This window comes from Adiantum capillus-veneris, chromosome 22 (assembly GCF_014529385.1).
Source record: "Adiantum capillus-veneris isolate H3 chromosome 22, ASM1452938v2, whole genome shotgun sequence".
Taxonomy (NCBI): domain Eukaryota; kingdom Viridiplantae; phylum Streptophyta; class Polypodiopsida; order Polypodiales; family Pteridaceae; genus Adiantum; species Adiantum capillus-veneris.
In genome coordinates, this window is record NC_140952.1 from 17907278 (window position 1) to 17931289 (window position 24012).

The following is a 24012-nucleotide window of genomic DNA, read 5'->3' on the forward strand; positions in this document are numbered from 1 at the left end:
CTACACCCAACATGTGTGAATGCCTTGTGGTGTTATCAGATAAAGGGGATGCATTGTTAAAATCGCCGCAAAGCAAAGCATTGGAGAGCCATGGATAGGAAGACATCTCACGCCATAAAGCAACCCATTGCCCTGAGGCTGTATGCGCATAGACACCACCAAATTCATAAAGTTGGCCATTGATTTTACATTGGAACCACCATCCAATGACCTATTGGATCATTGTACACAAGAACTAGTTGTAGCTCATGCCTAACCATCATCAAAACACCTGCAAAACCCGTTAAACCAACATGTGCTATCTAGTAGCCCACAAAATACGAACATTGCCCAGCAAATAAAATGACAATGCCTGCTTTACATGAATGCCAAGTTAATCTCCACTTATCAAGGTTACATAACCCGCGCACATTAAATGAAATGCTTTTAACACAAATATGCATTCAAGAGATATGTACAAAGGTAAAGGAAAGAGGGGACTAATTTGATGTGCCCATGGACAACACATCACCATCAATTGACCATGGCTCGACTATAGCATCCTGCATGCCCACATCAGAGGAAGTAAAGCATGCAGGTGATAAAGAAGCCCCATGAATCACTGCATCTTTGTAAGAATGCACCACCTTGTTCCATGCATCCGCTAGTGTGTGATTATCATTACAAGGAAGAGGGTTTCGCACCGCAGATTTCACCGTAGAAGGTACATAATTACGAGAAGAAAGTTGTGAGCGTATTTTAGTAGTCTTCTTGGGGGTTATCTGAAAGGTGGGCATGGGAACTCCTACACCTAGTGCAAGCTTTGAAGTGACACATAATATACATGTATGTTTGGCTGCTTTGAAAGACACCTAGAGATGAGGGCTGCCGGATATTGGCTGTCAAACCTTTTGTATATATACCCCTCCTTTTTTATATGAGTTATGCTATGCTGTAAAGGTATTGCATTGTACATTTTTGTTTATTGAGTATTGAAAAGTGTGAACTCTCTCTCTCTCTCTCTCTCTCTCTCTCTCTCTCTCTCTCTCTCTCTGTCTACTGTGTGTAGCCATGGCTATTCAACCGTTCAAGCCTCCATGAGAGCTCTTTCTCTCTCCCACAAGCCCCACAACTGGTATAAAAGCTATTAGATTAGCAATTCCGAGTCCATCACTAACAACCCCTAATTGCCCAAGTTTCACTGAGTTGCAGGAAGTTTAGCACCTCTAATTGGCTTGCTTAATCAACAAAATTTGCAAGCTCTACTGCAAATTGATCCAATCGGGCTTCACGGATGCATTCGCAACGTTGAATTACCCTCCTCTTGGGAATCGGCACTCTATTTTCAACTAAAACAATGAACGGCTGAAAATTGACTTCCAATCTCTCGACTTGGGCACCCTCGACTCGATCAGAGCCTGCGAATGCATTCCCCAAGCCTAGGCGACCTCCTACACACTATCCACACACTCCCTACTGCTCAAATCAGTACCCCCCCATCATTGGACGACGCTTGTTGATGCTGAAATTTTTCGACATCTTCTCATAAAAAACAGTTTTCAGCTTTTGTAACTCTTTTCATATTGCAAAAACCTTTGATTTAAAGTGGCAAGGCTGCCCACTATGGTATGCACTCTCTAAAGTTCTTCTCTTATTGAGTTTTTTACCTTGGACCATATCCCTTTTTCCTAAGCAAAGCTTCACACGAGTTAGCAAAGCGGGCAAGGAGAGTCCAGCAAATTCAAGCTCTTGGCTTTTTTCAAGTTTTTTAACAAACTTGAGCGGCCAAGCAGTGTCGAATCTCTCAAAGCGATCAAAGACGACCTAGCTTCCGAATTCTCTCCAGTGAGTTAGCTAGTGAAGAGAGAGAGGAGTACATCTCTATGCTGGGTAACTTCACAACACTTTTCATTGATGGTTATGACAAGATCGAAGGCATCACAATGGTACAGCACCGCATAAGACTCAAGGAAGGAAGTAAGCCTATAGTGCAAAAGCTCAGAAGGCTTGGGGTAATTCAACAAGAGACATTGCTCAAAGAGGTAAAGAATTTGCTACAGGTAGGTTTCATTTACCCCGTCGAAGACTCAGAGTGGGTCTCTCCAGTGGTGGTCACACCAAAGAAGAATGGTAAGTGGAGATTTTGTGTAGACTACGAACCTCTCAATGTAGCAACAAAGAGGGATCATTTTTTCCTCCCATTCCAAGACCAAGCTTTTGAGCTACTCAATTTCGAAGCTTCTTTGAGCATCCTCCGAGCTTCATACCTCTTTCCGATGTCGCAAATTCCAAGCATTCCAAGGAAATGTCAAAGGCTTGTGACGAATCGAAGTTCGTAAGGTGAATTTCAAACCACGCTAAACATCAAATCAAGGTAATTTTTTTAAAATTGCCTCTTGTGAAGAGGTGCTTCACAAAGTTTTTTGTGAAGAGTGACTTCACAATCGAGATTATTAAGCTCACACCTTCACTATTTTCTTTGTAAAATTGGGCAAGACACTGCCATAGAGAGAGTCTCTCTATTGATAAGACCAAGTCCCAGGCATTTTTCACAAGCACTTGCATCATGGAAGAAAAAGGAATTATAAAATTTAATGGGGAGGGCTTCCTGTGGGGGAGCAGGAGAGAGAGCCGACTTGCTACTCTATGCAATGAGAGTGAAGGAGAAGAGGAGAGAGGCGGAGAAGAAGTTCACGCAGAGAAAGGCATGAGAGAGAGAGAGAGCTCGTTGGATTTTGGGAAAAGCCACGCTAGTGTATTTTTGGGCTTCACATTTGAGTATATGAGTAAATGACTAGGGGGCCATTCACACTTGGGCCCCCTCACTTATAAGTCTTTTTAACTTATAAGTTATAAGTACAAGGCACTTAGGCCTTTATTCCCTAACAACCTCCCACCTAAAGGCAATGTACCTTGGGAGATCAAAGAATCAGCTAACTATGATACAACAGCTGATCATGCACTTACTCATCCAACACCCATCATCTGACGGCAATATGCAAACCGCTCTGCTGGAAGACTCTTGGTCAAAAGATCTGCAGGATTGTCATCTGTGTGCACCTTGACAAGTGTAATGCTCTTGTCATCAAGCACACTCCTGATAAAATGATACTTCACCTCTATGTGCTTTGTCTTGGCATGAAAAACAGGATTCCTTGCAAGCATAATAGCACTCTGACTATCACAGTGTAGCACAGGAACCGGTGACTTAATACCAAGCTCTTCTACCAAACGCATGAGCCACAAAGCTTCTTTGCATGCCTCAGTGGCAGCCACATACTCAGCCTCAGTGGTAGACAAAGCAACACATTTTTGCAGTCTAGAAATCCAAGAAACTGCACCTCCTGTGAATGTAAACACATATCCAGAGGTAGACTTCCTGCAATCTGGATGTCCAGCAAAATCTGCATCTGTAAAGCCATGCACAGATGTCTCACTCTTCCCAAAACAAATGCACAAGCCTTTAGTGCCTTTCAAGTATCTCAAGATACACTTCACTGCTTCCCAATGCTTTTTGCCAGGATTGCTCATGTACCTGCTTACCACTCCCACCGCAAATGCAATGTCCGGACGTGTAGCAACCATAGCATACATCAAACTGCCAACGGCTGATGCATAAGGAACCTTGGCCATTTCAGCCCGCATATCATCTGTGTTTGGGCAGTCATGTGCAGTCAGTTTTACATATGGAGGCAGCGGAGTACCAAGTGCCTTTCCCCCATCCATATGAAAACGATGTAGCACCTTATTAACATAATCTCGTTGAGATAGATACAGACGCCTGTTGGGTCTATCTCGAGAGATACGCATGCCCAAAATATGATTAGCATCACCAAGATCCTTCATGTCAAAGCGATTCTTTAAGCTTTGCTGTAGTGCATCCAACTCCGTGACATTGTTACCCGCAATAAGCATGTCATCAACATACAAAATCAGCAATAGAAGAGCTCCATCACTTGCCGTTTTGATATACAAACAGTGATCAAAATTACTTCTTTTGTATCCTTGAGACCTCATGAATGTATCAAACTTGTGATACCATGCACGGGGAGACTGTTTCAAACCATACAAGCTCTTCAAGAGTCTACATACTTTCTTCTCTTGCCCCTTTGACACAAAACCTTCTGGCTGCATCATATAGATAATCTCAAGCAAATCGCCATGCAAAAACGCTGTTTTGACATCCATTTGCTTTAACTCCATATCTTCAGAAGCAACCAGGCCTAAAACAAGACGTAATGTGGCAAGCTTTACAACAGGAGAAAAAATCTCATCAAAGTCAACACCATGCTTTTGCTTGTACCCTTTAGCAACCAAACGTGCCTTGTACTTTGAAGAAGCATCAGATGTGACCTTGGTCTTGTAAACCCATTTACATGGCAGAGCCTTATGCTCTGTAGGCAAATCAACCAAGTCCCATGTATGGTTTTTCTCCAAAGACTGCATTTCCGAAACCATTGCTTTGAACCATTTCTTACTGTCTTCCCGTTGCATAGCCTCTTTATAGCAAGACGGCTCACCACAATCAGTAAGCATGACATAGTCCAAAGACGGTTCATATCTATCGGGGGGCCTTGTCACCCGAGTAGACCTACGCACCCAATGATCCATAACAGGTGGATTTTCAGCCTGTAAATCATCAAAAACAGCAGGCTGTTCAGCCGGTTGCATCGCAACAACGGGCGGTCTAGGAGCATCAACCTGTTCCCCTCCCTGTGGTGCATCAATGGCAACTTGTTGGGGCTGATTTTCAGCAACTAATGGCTGATTTTCAGCACCATTTTCAGCATGTAAAGGCTGCTGAACATTGGGCCTTCTTGGCTGTCCATATGTAACATCTTCACGAAAAACAACCCGGCGCACTTCCTCGACCTTTGTGAGCTGTTTGTGCATGCAATTCTCATTGAAGATGACATCATTGCTGCGTATGATTTTCCGTAATGCGGGATCCCATAATCTATACCCCATTTCACCATCCTCACCATATCCTAGGAAAATGCATTTATGAGACTTTGGTTCTAGTTTGGTGCGCAGTTCACTCCGGATGTGAACATAGGCCTCACAACCAAACACTCTTAAATGTGCATATGAGGGTGGCTTGCCAGACCACACCTCCTCAGGCACCTTTCCACCCAAAGCCTTGCTAGGTGAGCGATTAATCAAGTGAATAGCTGTTTGCACAGCTTCTGCCCAAAAACCATGAGGTAATGCAGCATGTGACAGCATACTTCGAACTTTCTCTTGGATAGTCCGGTTCAACCTCTCTGCAACTCCATTCTGAGAGGGATTAAAAGGAGCCGTGAGCTCTCTTTTAATATCTTTAGTAGCACAAAAGTCTATAAATGCTTTTGATACATACTCCCCCCCATTGTCTGAGCGCAAAGACCTAAGCTTCTTGTCAGTTTGATTCTCAACAAACGCAAGAAACTTCTTGAAAGTATCCAAAACATCGCTTTTAGCACGTATTGGATACAACTACACCTTACGTGTAGCATCATCGATAAACGAGACAAAATATTTCTTTCCCCCTAAGGACAACTGTGGCATTTCACATACATCGGAATGCACTAAGTCTAACCTGTCAAACTTCAAAGAAAGAGACCTTTTGTGCGGTGTTTGACTGTGCTTACCATAAATACAATGCTCACAATGAGAAAAATCAGCATACCTCAAACACGGCAAATAACCACAACGAGACAGAGTTTCCATTCCTCTTTTACTCATGTGTCCCAACCGGCCATGCCACAAAGAAACACTTGGCTGCTCGGTTACGGCGACAACATGGTCACGCACACTAGATACATGCAAAGGATACAAAGTGTCCGATTTACAACCCTTGGCTACAATCCGGGACCCTTTACAAATTTTCCACTTACTATCACCAAAAGTGGTGTGATAGCCTGCATCATCTAGCTGCCCTGTACTAATCAAACTCTTCTTGAGTTGTGGCACATGGCGCACTTTGTGCAAAACAAAAGTCATACCATCAGCAAAGGAAAACTGGACACTGCCAATACCTGCAATGTCACATGCATAGTTATCTCCCAAATAAACAGTGCCCTGCACCTCACCTGAGTACTGTGTAAACCAATCCCTATGAGGTGTTACATGAAAGGAGGCACCTGAATCAAGAATCCAAGTATGCATGTCCACATCAGAACCCATAGCAAGGGTATGTGCATCCACAGAAGAGGCATTGAGTACATCAGTGCTGCTGTCACTGTCACAGCTACTAGCAACATTGATTTCCTCAATAAACACAGTGCTCTTCTTGGCATTTCCCTTGTCCTTTGCATCAGTTTCAGCACCCTTGTTCTTCTCTTTCTTCCACTCATAGCATTCCCGTTTATAATGCCCTTTCTTTCCACAATGATGACACACAACATCTTTCCTACGAGATTTGCTGCGTGCCCTGTCCTTACTGTCAGATTTCTCCCTCTGTTGAGACCTGCCTCTCAAGTGCAATGCATTAGAAGACCCACCTGTGGTGTTCTTCCTGTTCATCTCTTCCATCAAGAGAGAACTCTCTACATCTGCATACTTAAGTGACGCACTTGAGTTACTAAGAGCTGTCCGGAATACATCCCAACTCTCGGGAAATGTGCATAGCAGAAAAGTAGCTTTGAACTCCTCATCAATCGTGAATTTCAGCTCTGTCAGTTGGCTGAAAATAGAATTGAATTCATTGAGGTGCACTGACATGTACGTGCCCTCCTTCATGCGGAGATCCATAAGCTTCTTAAGCCAATACACTTTACTGGCAGCACTCTGCTGTGCATACAACTCGTCTAAACGCTTCCACATGCCCCATGCTGTCTGCTCATTCTCTACATTGAAGAGTAAATTGTCAGACACCGAAAGCATGATCGTGGAGCGAACCAACTCGTCCACTTCTTCCCATTCTTCAATCTCCATATCAACCGGTTTCACACCCTGTAACTTAATAGGTTTCGTCTGTTTCTTCTGCAACATCACATTATAACATTGCTTCTTCCATATAGCAAAGTTATGGGCACCTTCAAGCTTGCGAATGTGCAACAAATTGCCACTTTCACTGCTAGAAGCCATTCTGAGTGATTGCAAACACTGAAACCCTGTTTTGCCGACCTAAACACGCCCAAATGTGCGCAATCAGGCAAAAAACAGCTTGCTGTTACAGAAAAACAGCGAGCAAATTTCACGCGAAATCACCCCAAAACGGCGTACATTCACTGCCAAACCCTTACCAAAGGTTTCCACAAGGTGTATACATCATTTGCTTGCTGAAATTCCCTGTTTTAGGAAAAAAATCAGACCTGTAAACACCTGAGAGAAACGTGCTCAACATACAATATGTCATGCCTAGGAAAAGGGATCAGATAACGATGTTGACTAAAATACAGGAAACTGTCAGGAATGAAACACTCGAACAATGCGTGCGTATCAATCATGCGAACACATAATACTTCCTGTGAGGGTTCCTTGGACCTAGGCTCGAGAGCCAAGATCGATTCTTCCTGAATGATCAAATCGTCCTGTGGGGGTTCTTTGGACCTCGACTCGAAAGCCAAGATCGGTTCTTCGTGATTGATCGAATCTACAACCAGGTTAGCTTCGCTAGAAAAAGCATCAACTAACTCATCATCCTTGTGAACAATCACGTCATCTTCATGCAAGTCATCATGCTTGTGAGAAATCACATCTTGATCATGCAAATCATCATGCTTGTCATTGGCATCCAAATCATCATGCAAATCATTATCATTCAAATCATCATGCTTCTCATAATCATGCAAATTTTGTGTGTCATGCTTTGGAGAAGAAGAGACTGAGACAGTCTCCTTTCCGCAAATCTCTTGCATCTGTGCCGAACTTGAGAATAGAGTCGCCAGAACTCTTTGTTTTGTCGATCGCTCTGTTCTTGTATTGCTTTGTTCTCACGATCAAATTCTGCTTGTCTTGCTTTGGCTTCCAAACGTGCTTGCTCGCTCTCACGCGGTATGGCTGCCATTCTTTCTTAGTACCGGCGCTCTATGGCTGCCATGTCTTCTTCGTAGGCTTTTCTTTCTGCTTCTCTTTCTTGGTCCAACTTCTCCATAGGAGTTAGTGCAATCTTTGTCGTAGATGGAAAAGGGGGAGGGCTTGAAAAACCTCCTGGTGGGGAAAATTCTTCTTCGCCTCTCTTATGCTCATCACCTCCAAGCGAAGTATCCATTCCGCTTTGAGTGATGACCATTTTGCAATCGTGGGTTCTTGTGGGTTCTTGGGTTCTTAAGTTCACGAGGAACTTGGGTTCTTGGGGGTCTTGGTTCCTGAGGTTCTTGAGTTCTTGAGGTTTTCTTTCGCTTGCAAATCGCGTTTGAGAAGGATCTTCTCTTCACCCGAGTTCTACTCTTTTCTGCAGGCGCACCCCATGGCGGCCTTGCGCTCACACCAAGGTTGCTTTTTCCCACCTCACGTCGATTGGCCGGCCGCTAAGTGCACGGTCCGCTCTCAATGAGTGAAAAGAGACACAAGGGGAGGCTGGACAAGCCCTTCTTTCTTGGGATTCCTGTCACTCTTCAACAAAACACGATTAGGTATCGACATGCCCAAGCGAACTTAGGTTCGTGCGACCTCAACAAGCAAAAACATTCTTGTGGTTCTTTCCTTGAGTGATACAAAACACTCCAAAGCTTTGATGCCAATGTAAAGTGCAGCGGAATGAATGTTTGCGCTTTGCTCAAGATGAGTGCTCCGAACTATGCTCAAGGTTCCTTTTGTTCTTATGAAAGGGAGAGCCTTCCGTTTTTAATGAAAGAGTGCTATGATCACAAACAAAGTGAATGGACACTGTGCGTGCAAGTGTATGAGACTGAGAGATAGAGAGAGAAAAGACATTAGAGATGTTGTAAAACCCTCCTCCGAAGGCCCCACTCTCGTCGGCGAGAGTGGTCTACTTTTTGATTGCACAAAGTGGTACAATGCGTATGCAATGGACTGATGCAACTTGGACTATGCCGACGACGACGACGGTGATGACGACGACGACTTGATGGCTGAAACCTGAGATCTTCTAACTGCTGAATTTAGGGACTGTTTCGGTGGCTGAAAATGACTGTTTTAGCTGCGTTTTTATGGCTGAAAATCGGGGGACTTCTGCAACCAATTGGGGTTGTTTCTACTGCTGCACCATAGGCTGAAAATGCTGAGTATTCTGCTACAGATGGGCTGCAAAACAAAAACGCTGATGCCTTCTTGCTGCTAGCCAAAAACGCTAGGCTGATCTGGGCAGAAATCCAAAAACGCTGATACTCTTGCTGTTCCTAGCGTTAGTGAAAACGCTATGCAGGTGGAGGTGCTGGCGATGAAGAGCATCCACAAGCGCTAGGGACTGGGAGAGGCTGGCGATCATGCAAGGTGGAAACGCCAAGGATCTAGGGAAGTTGGCCTAGCGCTAGAAAACGCTAGGGGTGCTGAGGGGGTACTGCTGAGAAGTTGCCTGTTGAGCGGGAAGCTCTTGCTGCCTCTTTTGCCAGAAAGTGCTAACTTGGGTTTGCTTATATATTAACTTAGAAAAATTGCCCTGCCTACTTTTGTTGGAAAGTCACTTAAAAATAATAAGTGAAAAATGTCAAAAATAGGGAAAATAGGCTAAATGCACTGGAAAATTCCCCTGACTGAATCTGATGGATTCTGAAGGGAATACTCATGATCATGTTGTGTGCAACCAGAGGATATGCATCTATGCTAAGTGACTGGGCATGCACGGTCTACGAATAGACTCACAAAAGTGCCCTATCACTGCTACTCTAAACTTGATTGGACGGACTGAACCCTGATCATGCTGTAGCTTGTCCACGGACACATAGGGTTGGGATGTGTCACGTGACAGAGAGCCTTCCGTTCCTTTAGTGAGAGAGTGCAATGGACACAAACAAAGTGAATGGACACTGTGAATGGAAGTGCATGAGACTTAGAGATAGAAGAAGAGAATACGACACCAGAGACGTTGTAAAACCCTCCTCCGAAGGCCCCACTCTCTATGGCGAGAGCGGTCTACTTATGATTGCACAAATCTCTACAATGCTTGGACTTGCCAACGATGTCGACGACGATGAGGACGACGACGAGACGAGACGGGCTGAAATCTGAGAATGCTAATGGCTGAAATCTGCAAATCTTTATCTGCTGAATTCTGACTCTATGTCGGTGACGATGTCAATGACGACGGTACGACGACGACGCGTTGAAAACGCAGATGCTGAAATCTGCGTTTTCCGGGCTGAAACTGTAAACCTTGTAGAAACTGACCGTGCGGCGAGGGATTGCTGCGGGAAGGACCAAGGTGAGGCCTGCGAGGTTCGGGACTTGATGTGCGTTGTCTAAGGGCTGAAAACTGAAAACGCTGGTGGTTCTTGAGGTTCCGTCGTGGAGAATCTGCAAAACGTTGGGGTATGATGCAAGTGCAAAAACGCTAGGGCTGAAAATCTGCTGCCGTCACCAGTTGTTCTGCAAATGCAAAACACTAGGCTGATCTTGCTGTGTCGTGATGACGCCAGGCTGATTTGTTGTGCACAAAACGCCAAGGCTGATCTGATGCAAAAACGCTAGGTCCTCAGATGGATGAAAACGCTAGGACTACTGCGGGTGTTGGTCTTGCTGAGAAGTTGCCTGTTGAGCAAGGTGCTCCAACTACCTCTTCTGCCAATTAGTGCTAGCCTAGGTTTGCTTATATACAAACTTACTCAATTTGCCTACCTACTTTCCAACAAAAGTCACTTAAAAATAATAAGTGAAAAATGTCAAAAATAGGAAAAATAGGCCTATGCACTGTAAAAATGCTACTGATGGGATCTGACTGGAATCTGATGGTCATGCTGTGTGCAACCAGAGGATATGCATCTAATCTAAGTGTCTGGACATGCTCGGTCTGCGAACAGACTCACAAAAGTGCCAGATCACTTCCTATTCTAGACTGACTGAACTGGATTGAACCCTTGTCATGAAGTAGCTTGTCCACGTACACATAGGGTTAGATGTGTCACGTGACATGAGGCTACTACGAAAGAGGCTACACACTTCCGAATGAGCCGTGTGCTCTCGTAGATGGAACAGACTGCGACAATGGTACCTGTAATGGCTATGGAAGTTTTGCAAACACACTACCAAAAGAGGGCTGAAAAATGCAGCTCCTGAACCGTAGCTCGAATGAGGTTTCTGATGGCACGAATGGCTTCGAAAGGGGGGTAAAACCCCAGAATGCCTAATGGAAACGCTCCCAGAATGCTGAATTTGCTGTCACAAACTGCTGACGTGTCAAAGCCCTGAAGAATGGAGCCAACCTACAGATGCAGGCCAAGGGGCCTAAACCCTAAGAAGAACAAGTAACAAAAGAAGAAGTCCTACCAACTTATGGGGACCCCGTCTGATGGGGCCCCAAGAGACATAAAGGATTAAAATAAAGCAGGGCCCACATACACAGAGAAAGTCTTGCGCCAATATAAGTGACGTGGCAGTTGTACGATCAAAACCCGAAAATTGCGTTGGCATGATGACGTGGCAGGCTGTACGGATTTCCGCGTTTTGCACTGGCTGATGACGTGGCAGCTGTACGGATTTCCGTAAATTATGCTCGCAGCTTTTTGGCATTGCTTTTGGACCAGATGCTTTTGAGTTTGAAGGATTTTTACTATAAACTGCTTTTGGGGCCTAGGGTCTTTAAATATGAGGCCAAGGGTTCATTCTCTGGCATGCTTCTTGGAGAAGGTGCAGAGTCTGGTGTACCGGCTTGTACCGTGTTGATGCAATATAAAGAAATACCAAAAGGGGCGCCAAGGTTTGGGGGCAATACTCTTTGGGGTGGAATTCCGTTACTCCGTGTCGCGTGTCGTCTCTCTCTTTCAATTCAGTTGTTATTGAAGTGCTAAAAGTCTGTTCAGCTTGTTCTTTTCTATTGGCACGTGGTGTCCGTCTTGTGACATTTGTCGATGCCGAAGTCGGAACGCTGTATGCACTCTTGAAAGTGCGTGCGCGAGCGGAAGCTAGTTCGGGAATGAAACCTGGGACCTGTGGGTTATGTGCTCTGATACCAAATGAAGGAGAGGAGCCGGGAGCACAACGAAAGAGGAAGATGAATCGCGCACACAGACTCACACACACACCACCATAGCCACACACACACGTTGGAGGGGGAGAGCCAACACACACTATGTGCCCCCTTTCTTTCTTCTCTATCTCACACTGTACTTAGATTTAGTGGCTCACACAAGTGTATACACTTAGGGTTAGTAGCAGTTAGTGATGGGCGGTCGGCCACATGGCCATTAAACCTAGCGCATATTGGCATCAAGACATATCACTTTTCCAAGGCAAGAAGCAAGCATAAGAAGGAAACACCAGGAGCGCAAAAAGTCAACTATTTCCACCCATACTGGGCACTTGTGGCGGATGAGGCTTTGAAAGTCTTTAATAAGAGCCCATGGCAATACGTGTGTCATCTCAGTACCAAAAAACAACGGGGATAATTCAAGCAACATATTACGGACGTCAGTGTCTGCCAACAAGAGTTCATAGAAACCTCTGGCGCCAAAGTAGACACCTCTAACTGCCTCGTGTTAAAGAAGCAAATCTACCCACAAGCCCACGTCTTGTGCAGTGGGCATCTTGTCCGGAAAGAATAAAATAATTGCATTGAGAGCATACTGCGCCACTAGGTCCATGAGAGCTTGAACTGGAGGGTTCCTGAACCTCCCAGGCATTTTGTGCATCCTCAAAATCCTCCAATAAGCAAGCTCGGAATTCACCCATTTCCAAGGACTCTGTGGCAATCTATTTCTTGCGTTTATAAGAGCTGATGGTAGACGTGGCAGAATGTGTCATATATTTCACCACACACTTTACACACCTTTCCATCTAATTACACACACTTTTTGTAACTCTTTATACACACAAACAAGAACGAACACACACAATCACACTCTAAATCATAGAAGGTCACACACACACACACCCAAGACTAAGAGAAGCACAAAACCCACAAACACACACCCAAAACTAAGAGAAGCGCGCGCGCACACACACACTCACGAGCATAAATGCTCTCCAAAGATGCACGTATATCCCACCTTCTGTATTTATCCAGCTAAAACAAGCTAATCTTAGCAATTTCATCAAATCCTCTGAAGAAGAAACTCATTGTCAATCTTGGGGAGTGCCCTGAACCAAGGCACATTCTCCTACGCTTGTCAGCTGCATTAGCACAGATCGGTGGATGGTTTGGTGCAAGTGAAGGATAATCACAGGCAAGGGAGTTAACATCAGAACTCTAACATCCAGCCCAATTAAAATCACTATCTCCAATAAGAATAACACCGCCACAATAGTGGGTACAATAGTCGATAGTGCATGAATACTAATTGTATGGAAGTATTCGATGAGCTCCCTGTCAAGGGACACAATGGTGGACTAGAAAAGCGACTCAAGATACTCATGTCATTGGCAATATAATGTATGTACCTAGATGAATCTAGGATAAATGCAGATTCACCTTGTATGGCTAAGTGCCTCGAATAAGAGAGAACTAATAAGCCGCTTGTACTCCATAGCATCTACCAAGGAGTATTATCATCCTAAACTAACATGGAATTTGGACCCTCGGGACAAAAAATGGGAGAGCAATTTTCCATACCATACTTTTTTGAAGCAAATTCTGAACATTGGCAGGTAAAAAAGCCATTGATGGCCGGCTTTCGAAACCATGCTCGTGAGAACCATACCCTAAGGAAGGGAGGGTTTGTTACCAAAAAGAAAAAAAAACAAAAAACAAAAAAAGGGCCTTTCCCAGTCACCATAACCCCCCTCCCCCCCCCAAGGTTAACCACCAATGGGAACCGCCAGCTTCGCCACACCCCTCCATTATCACCACAAGACGATCTTTCTCTCTCTCTTACAGCCAGGCTCTCATACCCCTCTTCTCTCTTCCCCACCCCCATGGAAACCCCCTCTTAGGGAGGGAGTGATAAAAGGCATTGAAAAAGTAAGAAAATAAAAATAAAGTATGAGTATGTAAATAAGTGAGAAAGGTAAAATAAGCCACCTCGTGCCTGCGGGGCAACCCATCCCCACCCTGCCTTTTTTTTTTCTTCACTGTTGCCCCACCGTATGTCCCTTTTCTTCTCCTCCACTCAAAAGGTCAACCCCCTCTCTCTTCCCCTTGTCCTTTCTCCTTTCTCTCTCCCCTCAAGCTACCCCACCCCTGTTCTCACCAATAATACGTTCTTTGTCACATGCCACCTCTCCTATCTTCCAAAATAGCATACCCCACCCCTTTTTTTCTCTCTCCTACACTCTCCTATGATCCAAATACCCCCCTCTCTCTCTAAAATTCGAAATCTCTCGTCTTGTAGCCAGATGGCCTTCCCCACACTCACACACACTCAGTTCAGCTGAAAAAGGTACCCACACACCCACCTTTACATGATGGTTACCGGATTTTTCTAGTGTACACACACATCTGCACACAGATTTACCTCTGTACACACTCCTCTCTCTTCCCACTTGTAATTACTTATTTTCCATCTCACTCACTTTTTCCATCAACCCATCTCTCTCTCTTAGTCTCTCGCTAATGAGACTGCTGTTTTGGCGCATATACACACAGCCAGACAAGTGGGACCCACAGTCACATGGCCGGTGCAGATAATAATTTCTTGATTTCTAAAATTCTAGAAATCCTCCCCCTCCTCCCCTATATAAAGAGGGGTCACCATCACACTAACGACATACACTACATCACCAGATTGTACACTATGCACTGTGTGTGCTTAGCGCACGCACACACTCACACCATCACTATCATCGCAGTCACCATGCTCGACTTGAGCATGACCTCTACACCCTTGGGCTATGGAAGATGAAGGGCAGCTAAATGAAGGATGATGGCCATAACCCTCGTACGAGTCTTCGCCATCAGCTCCCACCTATCCACCATGTGCTCTACTACTCTCTCCCTTCTCTTTCCCCCACCCTATGCTCCCCATTTCATCGCCTTATTCTCTAAATAAAGCTTGAGGTTTTGCGAGTATGTTTCTTGCAATGTTTTGCCCATGTGAGGTGTGCGGAATCGTCACCTAGTCTTGTGTTTGGAGTGAGCTTGTGTATGTGTGAAGGGTGTGCGGATTCGCCACCCTTCTGTGGTGCCTAAGTACTAAGCTGCTATAAATCTCTGTGTGTGTGTGTGTGTGTAAGTTTGCGGTGTTCATGTCATCGTGGTCTACGTCCTAGCCGCTCAAAGCTAGGTGGTGTCCCCTGTTTGCTTTATCGTAACAGGCTTGGGCGCGCCATTCGGTCCCCTGTGTTTTAGAGGCCGTCGAGGTTTGGGGTTCGGGATTCGCTTTGCTCCCGTCATTTTGGTGCCCCCACGGAGGAGGGCTTTCTAAAACCCTTCGGTTTACAATGTTGAAAATGACGCCCACTATCAATCATGGACAAACGGCTGAAGAAATTTTCTAACTGGAAGATAGAAGAAGAGGAGACGAAGGAGGCACTAGCCGCCTTCATTGGAGTACTACTGCCAAGCTGCAGTGTCGTCAGTATTCAAGAGGTAAAATTCTCCATCTCGTGTTGCTCGTTCTAACCACAAATTGAGAGCATCAGGTGGGAGGTCGGTGAAGGGCCATCACTGTTGTCAACCAAGACACACTGTCAATGAGTGCCAGCAACGGAGGCAATGAAAGGGCTGAAATCGTCTACATCGACATTCATCGCGAAGAAGTCATTCACATCAAAGAAGGACAGAAAACGGTGAGGCCTCTTTTCCCTAAAGAAACTGCAGTCAAAGTTATAACCTTTACTCCAAAGTGGCCAAAGGGGCTGCTCGAGCCAAAGGTAAGGAGAAATTAAGCCAGTCTGGAAACACATGACCCCGAAGGGAGAAGCAAGTGCTTCAAGCTCAGAAAGCCGGGTTTACCCAGCTTGCCAGAGAGGAAGTCATCCGAAGCTAAGCGGCGGAAGGTCGCCTACCGATTTGCACGACGCATGCGAGTGCTACCAATCCACTTCGACAATCCTGAAGAAGAAGTGGTACGAAGATTCCCATGTGCTAGGGAAGAGTGGTTCGGTTACTGCTCTCGTTGTTTTGGAAGACTGGTAGAGGATCTTCCTCCGCTCCCTGTACAACTTATCCTGAAGAAGCTCTCTACCACAGGTGAAACCCAGTGGGCTGGGGACGAATTGCAATTGAATGGAGTAGAATTCATGCAGCACGCCGACTACGGAAATTACCTGCAATTGCTATTAGCCAAGAGGCTGGGAGTGGTCAGACGCGTCGCCATCACCCCGTACATGCTGAGCGACGAGGGAAAGGTAGAGCCCATGAAAGGCGACGAGCTCCTGTGGATGTGCCGACTCATAAACACTTGCACGGTAAGAGTATAAGTATTCCACCCTCAATACAGAAGTGGAGGTAGACATCTTCGTCATGCCACACAAAGGGGCGGGCTACCCCATCATTCTTGGGAGGCCTTTGCTTATGGCTATAGAAGCTACACAAGATTGGAGCACCGGAATGATTCAGATGAAGGACGCTAAAGGGAAGTCCATATTCTACGACATAAAGACTGAAAAGCAGTGCAATATGATCTTGGAGGCTTCAGAAGATGAGTCCACCGGCGACTATTCGTCTACCTCAGGAGAAGAGACGACCACCCCCGACGGAAGTGACAGTAGCATCGAAGTGATGGGGGTCATTCTTATAGACCCAAAAAGATTGACACAATCAAAAACACCCCCGACAAACCAAGAGGAATCATCGGGTATGCAATCCTTGGAGGATGCAGGTAAGTTACAAAAGGCCGGCTTTCGAAACCATGCCCGTGAGAACCATACCCTAAAAAAGGGAGGGTTTGTTACCAAAAAGAAGAAAAAAACAAAACAAAAAAAGGGCCTTTACCAGTCACCATACCCCCCTCCAAGTTTAACCCCCAGTGGGAACCGCCAGCTCGGCCACACCCCTCCATTATCACCACAAGACGATCTTTCCCTCTCTCTTACAGCCAAGCTCCCATACCCCTCTTCTCTCTTCCCCACCCCATGAAAACCTCCTCTTAGGAAGGGAGTGATAAAAGGCATTGGAAAAGTAAGAAAAAAAATAAAGTATGAGTATGTAAATAAGTGAGAAAGTTAAAATAGGCCACCTCGTGCCTGCGGAGCAGCCCATCCCCACCCTGCCTCTTTTTTTCTTCACTATTGCTCCACCGTGTGTCCCTTTTCTTCTCCTCCACTCAAAAGGTCAACCCTCTCTCTCTTCCCCTTGTTCTTTCTCTTTTTTCTCTCCCCTCAAACTACCCCACCCCTGTCCTCACCAATAATACGTTCTTTGTCACATACCACCTCTCCTATCTTCCAAAATAGCATACCCCGCCGCTTTTTTTCTCTCTCCTACACTCTCCCATGATCAAAATACCTCCCTCTCTCTCTCTAAAATTCAAATTCTCTCGTCTTGTAGCCAGATGGCCTCCCCCACACTCACACACACTCAGTTCTACTGAAAAAGGTGCCCAGAGACCCACCTTTACATGATGGTTACCGGATTTTTCTAGTGTACACACACATCTACACACAGATTTACCTCTGTACACACTCCTCTGTCTTTCCTCTTGTAATTACTTATTTTCCATCTCACTCACTTTTTTTCATCAACCCATCTCTCTCTCTTAGTCTCTCTCTCATGAGACTGTTGTTCTGGCACATATACACACAACTAGACAAGTGGGGCCCACAATCACATGGCCGGTGCAGATAATAATTTCTTGATTTCTAAAATTCTAGAAATCCTCCCCCTCCTCCCCTATATAAAGAGGGGTCACCATCACACTAACGACACACACAACATCACCAGATAGTATACTATGCATTGTGTGTGCCTAGCGCGCACACACACACCCACACCATCACCATCACCGCAGTCACCATGCTCGACTTGAGCATGACCTCTACACCCTTGGACTATGGAAGATGAAGGGCAGCTAAATGAAGGATGATGGCCATAACCCTCGTGCAAGTCTTCGCCATCAGCTACCACCTATCCGCCATGTGCTCTACCACTCTCTCCCTTCTCTTTCCCCTACCCTATGCTCCCTATTTCATCGCCTTATTCTCTAAATAAAGCTTAAGGTTTTGTGAGTATGTTTCTTGCAATGTTTTGCCCATGTGAGGTGTGCGGAATCGCCACCTAGTCTTGTGTTTGGAGTGAGATTAAGTATGTGTGAAGGGTGTGCGGATTCGCCACCCTTCTGTGGTGCCTAAGTACTAAGCTGCTATAAATCTCTCTCTCTCTCTCTCTCTCTCTCTCTCTCTCTCTCTCTCTCTCTCTCTGTGTGTGTGTGTGTGTGTAAGTTTGCGGTGTTTATATCATCGTGGTCTGCGTCCTAGCCGCTCAAGCTAGGTGGTGCTCCCTGTTCGCTTTATCGTAACAGGCTCGAGGCGCGCCATTCGGTCCCCGGTTTTTTAGAGGCCGTTGGGGTTCGGGGTTCGCTTTGCTCCCGTCATTTGGTGCCCCCACTGAGGAGGGCTTTCTAAGACCCTTCAGTTTACAATGCTGAAAGTGACGCCCACTATCCATCATGGACGAATGGATGAAGGAATTTTCTAACTGGAGGACGGAAGAAGAGAAGACGAAGGAGGCACTAGCTGCCTTCATTAAAGTACTACTGCCAGGCTGCAGTGTCGTCAGGATTCAAGAGGTAAATTCTCCATCTCGTGTTGCTCGTTCTAACCATAAATTGAGAGAATCACGTGGGAGGTCGGTGAAGTGCCATCACTGTTGTCAACCAAGACATACTGTCAATGAGTGCCAGCAACGAAGGCAGCGAAAGGGCTGAAATCGTCTACATCGACATTAATAGCGAAAAAGTCATTCACATCAAAGAAGGGAAAAAAGCGGTGAGGCCTCTTTTCCCTAAAGAAACTGCAGTTAAAGTTATAACTACAAAGTGGCATAAAGGGGCTGCGCGAGCCAAAGGTAAGGAAAAGTTAAGCCAGTCTAGGAACACATGACACCGAAGGAAGAAGCATCTGGCCAAGCAAGTACTTCAAGCTCAGAAAGCCGGATTGCGCCCAGCTTGCCAAACAGGAAGTCATCCGAAGCTAAGCGGCAGAAGGTCGCCTACTGATTTGGAGGACGCATGCGAGTGCTACCAATCCACTTCGACAATCCGGAAGAAGAAGTGGTAAGAAGATTCCCATGTCCTAGGGAAGAGTGGTTCGGTTACTGCTCTCGCTGTTTTGGAAAGCGAGTGGAGGATCTTCCTCCTCTCCCTGTACAACTTATCCTGAAAAAGTTTTCCACTACGGGTGAAACCCAGTGGGGTGGGGACGAGTTTCAACTGAATGGAGTAGAATTCATGCAACACGCCGACTACGGAAATTACCTGCAATTGCTTTTAGCCAAGAGGCTGGGAGTGGTCAGGCGCGTCGCCATCACCCCGTACATGCGGAGCAACGAAGGAAAGATAGAGCCCATGAAAGGCGACGACCTCTTGTGGATGTGCCGACTCATCAACACTGGCACGGTAAGAGTATAAGTAAGTATTCCACCCTCTGTGCATGATGGAAAACGGACCAACGGCATTCCCATTCAGATTCCTGCAGCATATGCATGTGAATATCTATGTAGATAGGAAAGTCTTCTACCAACAGAAGATCGTACACCTATTCGTTGCGGCGGTACTAGGAGAAATCCTCAATTCCCCGAGCCCTATGGTCGCCGCTTAGAGAGACGGTGAAGGAAAGGTTTCCTGCAACATATGAGTTGGCAGTCGAAGTAGCCCGCCTTAAAGACAAGAAGCTGCGCATGCAAGCAAGAGTAAACGAGTCAGAGGAAACAAGCTCGGCTCGACCAACCTCAGTGACTGCAATAGCCAGTCATAGAGCCCAACAGCAAGAGGCATCAGAAGAGCAGCAAGACCTACTGAGTCGCATCACCACCCAACTAGAGAGTTTATCTGTGCATCTGGTGCAGCAAGGACATGCACCTGTCAGGAATCCAGAACCAGGAAGAGGACAACGAAGGCAGAACCAAGAGTACCACTGTTACAACTACGGGGAAGATGGCCATGGAATGTACTACTGTCCACACCCGAGGAGGCAAAATTTCAATAGAGAGGGGAGACAGAATCAGATCTCTCCGCCAAAAGCAAGACCACCACCACCTAAGCAACCAGGACCGATCCCACCGGTCCAAATCCTTTGACCACCTGTACAACAACAACCACCACCCCAACCTCTCATTCCGCCACTACCCCTATCACCTGCTGTGAACCAAGCGGTGAGTGTTATTAGCTTGGAGGCTAAAGGGAAGGCAAAGGTAGAAGAATTAGTTCGAGAGAAGTATAAAGGAAAAGCGAAGGTAGAAGAAGTGGATGCTATGGGAGTGAAGCGTGCCAGGCACGAAGAAGCATCTCAAAGAGAAGAGAAGATGAAAGGGAAGGCCAAGCCTAGCAAGCAAGCAGCTAAACCGCGACGGAAGATAGACATCGTGGACTTCTCACTAGGTGAGTATGCAAAACCCTATGACTTAGTTCAGGATGTGTTAATGCAGGGCCTGAAGATAACTTGGCCCCAATTACTCCACCTTGCACCAAGGATGAAGAGGCAATGGAAAAAAATGGTAAGTACGAGGAAGTCAAGACCCAGGATAGCTGGGGCTATCTCTGGAAGGGATCTCGACGACATCCTACGAACCATGGACGCCCACATCAAGGGGCAACGAATCTCAAACGTCTACAGCGCGCAAATATGCGTCATGAGTGAAAAGATGATGCACCATCTAGGTCTAGAGGTAAGTAGGCCGGCACCCTGCCGTCCCAAGATGGCAAACAATGTAAGAGTGAAATGCGTGGGCATTGTAAATGCGGTCAAAGTAAAAGCATTCAATACAAAAGTAGAGGTAGACATCTTCGTCATGCCACACTAAGGGGAGGGCTACCCCATCATTCTTGGGAGGTCTTGGCTTATGGCTATGGAAGCTAAACAAGACTGGAGCACCGGAATGATTCAGATGAAGGACGCTAAAGGGAAGTCCATATTCTACGACATGAGGACTGGAAAGCAGCGCAACATGATCTTGGAGGTTTCAGAAGATTCCGCCAGCGACTGTTCGTCTACCTCAGGAGAAGAGACGACCACCACCGACGGAAGTGACAATAGCATCGAAGTGATGGGGGTCATTCTTAAAGACCCAAAAAGATTGACAGAATCAGAAACACCCTTGACAAACCAAGAGGAATCATCGGGTATGCAATCCTTGGAGGATGCAGGTAAGTTACAAAAAATGCTCTCAAATGAGTTAACAAACGAAGAAAGGAAGGAGTACGTCTCCATGCTAGGTAACTTCACTACTTTGTTCATTGATGGCTATGATAAGATCACAGGAATTACAGTAGTGCAACACCACATAAAACTCAAGGAAGGCAGTAAACCCGTAGTACAAAAGCTCAGAAAACTTGGAGTAATCCAACAAGAGACTTCATCTACCCTGTCGAAGACTCAGAACGGGTCTCCCCAGTAATAGTCACAAAAAAAAAAAAAGGTAAGTGGAGAGTCTGTGTGGATTATAAACCTCTCAATGCAACCACGAAGAGGGATCACTTTCCCCTCCCATTCCAGGATGAAATACTCCAGGTCACGAACAATACACAGTGTGCGATGGCTACTTAGGATACTTCCAGATTAGCATTGCGGAGGAAGATCAGAAGAAGACAACCTTCATCACACCTTGGAGATGCTTTGCCTACAGAGTGATGCCGTTTGGCCTCACTAACGCCCCGGCCACATTTCAGCGCTATGTGAACTTTGTTTTCCAACCCTACTTTGGAACATCGATACGGGTTTTCATAGATGATTTTTGCATCTATAGCTCCGAGCCCTTCATTTAAGCAAAGTCTATGATGGCTTAACCAGGCTACAAACCTTGGGTGGCCAGCTCAACGTGGGTAAGTGTCACATTGGTGAAAGCAAAGTCACTCTCCTTGGCCATGTAATTTCAGCAAAAGGGATCGAGGCTGACCCTAGCAAGATTCAAGCCCTGGCATCTTTGTCGTCACCCGCCACTGCTAAGCAGCTGGTTTCTTTCCTTCACAAGGTAAGATACTTAAGCAGGTTCATTCACTTGCTATCTCAAGTGGTCCTTCCCCTACAAAAACTCACCCAGAGGGATGTCTCATGGAGTGAAGAGAATGAGCAGTAGTTTACTGAGGTAAAGCAAATCCTAGCTAAGCTTCCCACCATTTCACCTCCTAAGTGAGATGAGCCATTTTATGTGAACCCTAGTGTGGGAAGTGATACACTCGGAGCCGTGCTAATGCAAAAGGACCCCAAAACTTCTTTCATGCGTCCTATTTACTTCTCTAGTCGTGTCATGACCCCGTCAGAAAAGAGATTTACCGAAGTAGAACACATGGTTCTAGCACTAATGTTTGCTACCACAAAGTTCCGCTCCTATCTCCTGCCTAGACCCTTTGTAATCCTGACAATGGAAGAGGTTTTCCCATATGTAATGCGACATGGATGTCTCATCTAGGATCTCAAAGTGATTAATTAGATTACAAGAGTTTGACTACACCATGCAAGTAGAAAACACCACCAGGGCTAGTTTAGCGGGAATTCTCACTCATCGCCATTATGAGAAGAAGCTGAAGGTCAACACGGAAGCAAAGGAAGAAACACCAATGGTAGAGAGTCCTAGGCTAGAAAGAGCTCTCTTTTCTTTGACGGAGCATACAAGAGAACAATGGATCAGTCTGCAGTGCAGGCATAGTCATTTTCAATGAGCAACAAGAAAGAATGTTCTCCATTGGGCAATTATTACACTCCCACTCCAACAATGAAGCACAATATGCAGCCCTAATTCTTGGGTTGGAACAATGTATTTCACAAGGAATCCAGCGCCTAAATGTGTTTGGCGATGCTTTGCTTTTGATAAGGCAGACAAATGACATCTGGGATTGTAAGGATCAGGTTTTACTCGGTCAACTACACCAAGTTAAGAACCTTCTAAAGAAGTTTGAAGCAGTGAAACTATTTCATGTCCCCAGAGCAGAAAATCAGGAGGCAGATGCTCTAGCCAAAGAAAGAATACAAGACGTTCCCGTAGGGGCCATCAAACTGAAGCTACCCCTCTTTCAAGGTAGTGATGTTATGCCTGATGTCGTCAGTTTTTTAGATACAGGAGAATGTCCGGAAGGATACACCAAAGGCCAGAAACAGTGGCTGGTCGGGAAGGCTACTAGGTACCGCCTTGTGAACAACCACTTGTATTGTAAGGGCAAGGATCAAATTCTCAGGCGGGTGCCAACCTCCAGTGAGATCAAAGAGGTAATTTCAAGTTACCATGATGGCGTCTGCGGCGGTCATTTTGCTCTAGACATCACGAGTAGGAAGATTCTACTAGCAGATACTCTTGGCCTAGTTTGAACAGGGATGTACACCATTGGTGTAAAACATGTAAGGCTTGTCAAGTGGCCAGTGATCAAACATTAACCTACGAGCCATAAACTCCTATCATCTCATATGGTCCATTTCAGAAATGGGGAATAGATGCCATCGGTCCTTTACCAAGGGTCCAATCAGGTAAACTGTACATCATAGTGAGTGTAGACTACATGACTCGATGGGCAGAAGCAACAGCCACCACCCGCATTACAGCCCAAGAGGTAGCAAAGTTCATTTTTGAGCATATCTGTTGCCGTTTTGGCACTCCTCTTGAGATAATATCAGATAGAGAACCAGGATTCAGAGGTGATTTGATGGGAGAACTGATGAAGAAGTTAGGTATCACATGCCGACATTCCACACCATACTATCCACAATGCAATGGTCTGGTAGAGAAGGTAAACAGAATGATTTGCAAAATCATCACAAAGCAGGTGAACAATCACACAGGGGACTGGGATAAACATCTCATGGCAACTCTTTGGGCTTACCGAACGACGTTCCGAACATCACTAGGTTTCACCCCTTTCTATCTAGTTTATGGGAAGGGGACAATTCTACCCATTGAGGTACAGATAGCCAGCT

General features: G+C 45.7%; 1 protein-coding gene across 3 annotated transcripts in view; it reads right to left on the bottom strand.

The window, feature by feature from the left end:
* The window catches only part of LOC147428978 (eukaryotic translation initiation factor-like), a 77865-nt gene that overhangs the window by 2702 nt on the left and 51151 nt on the right, over positions 1 to 24012 (bottom strand). The window lies entirely within an intron of this gene.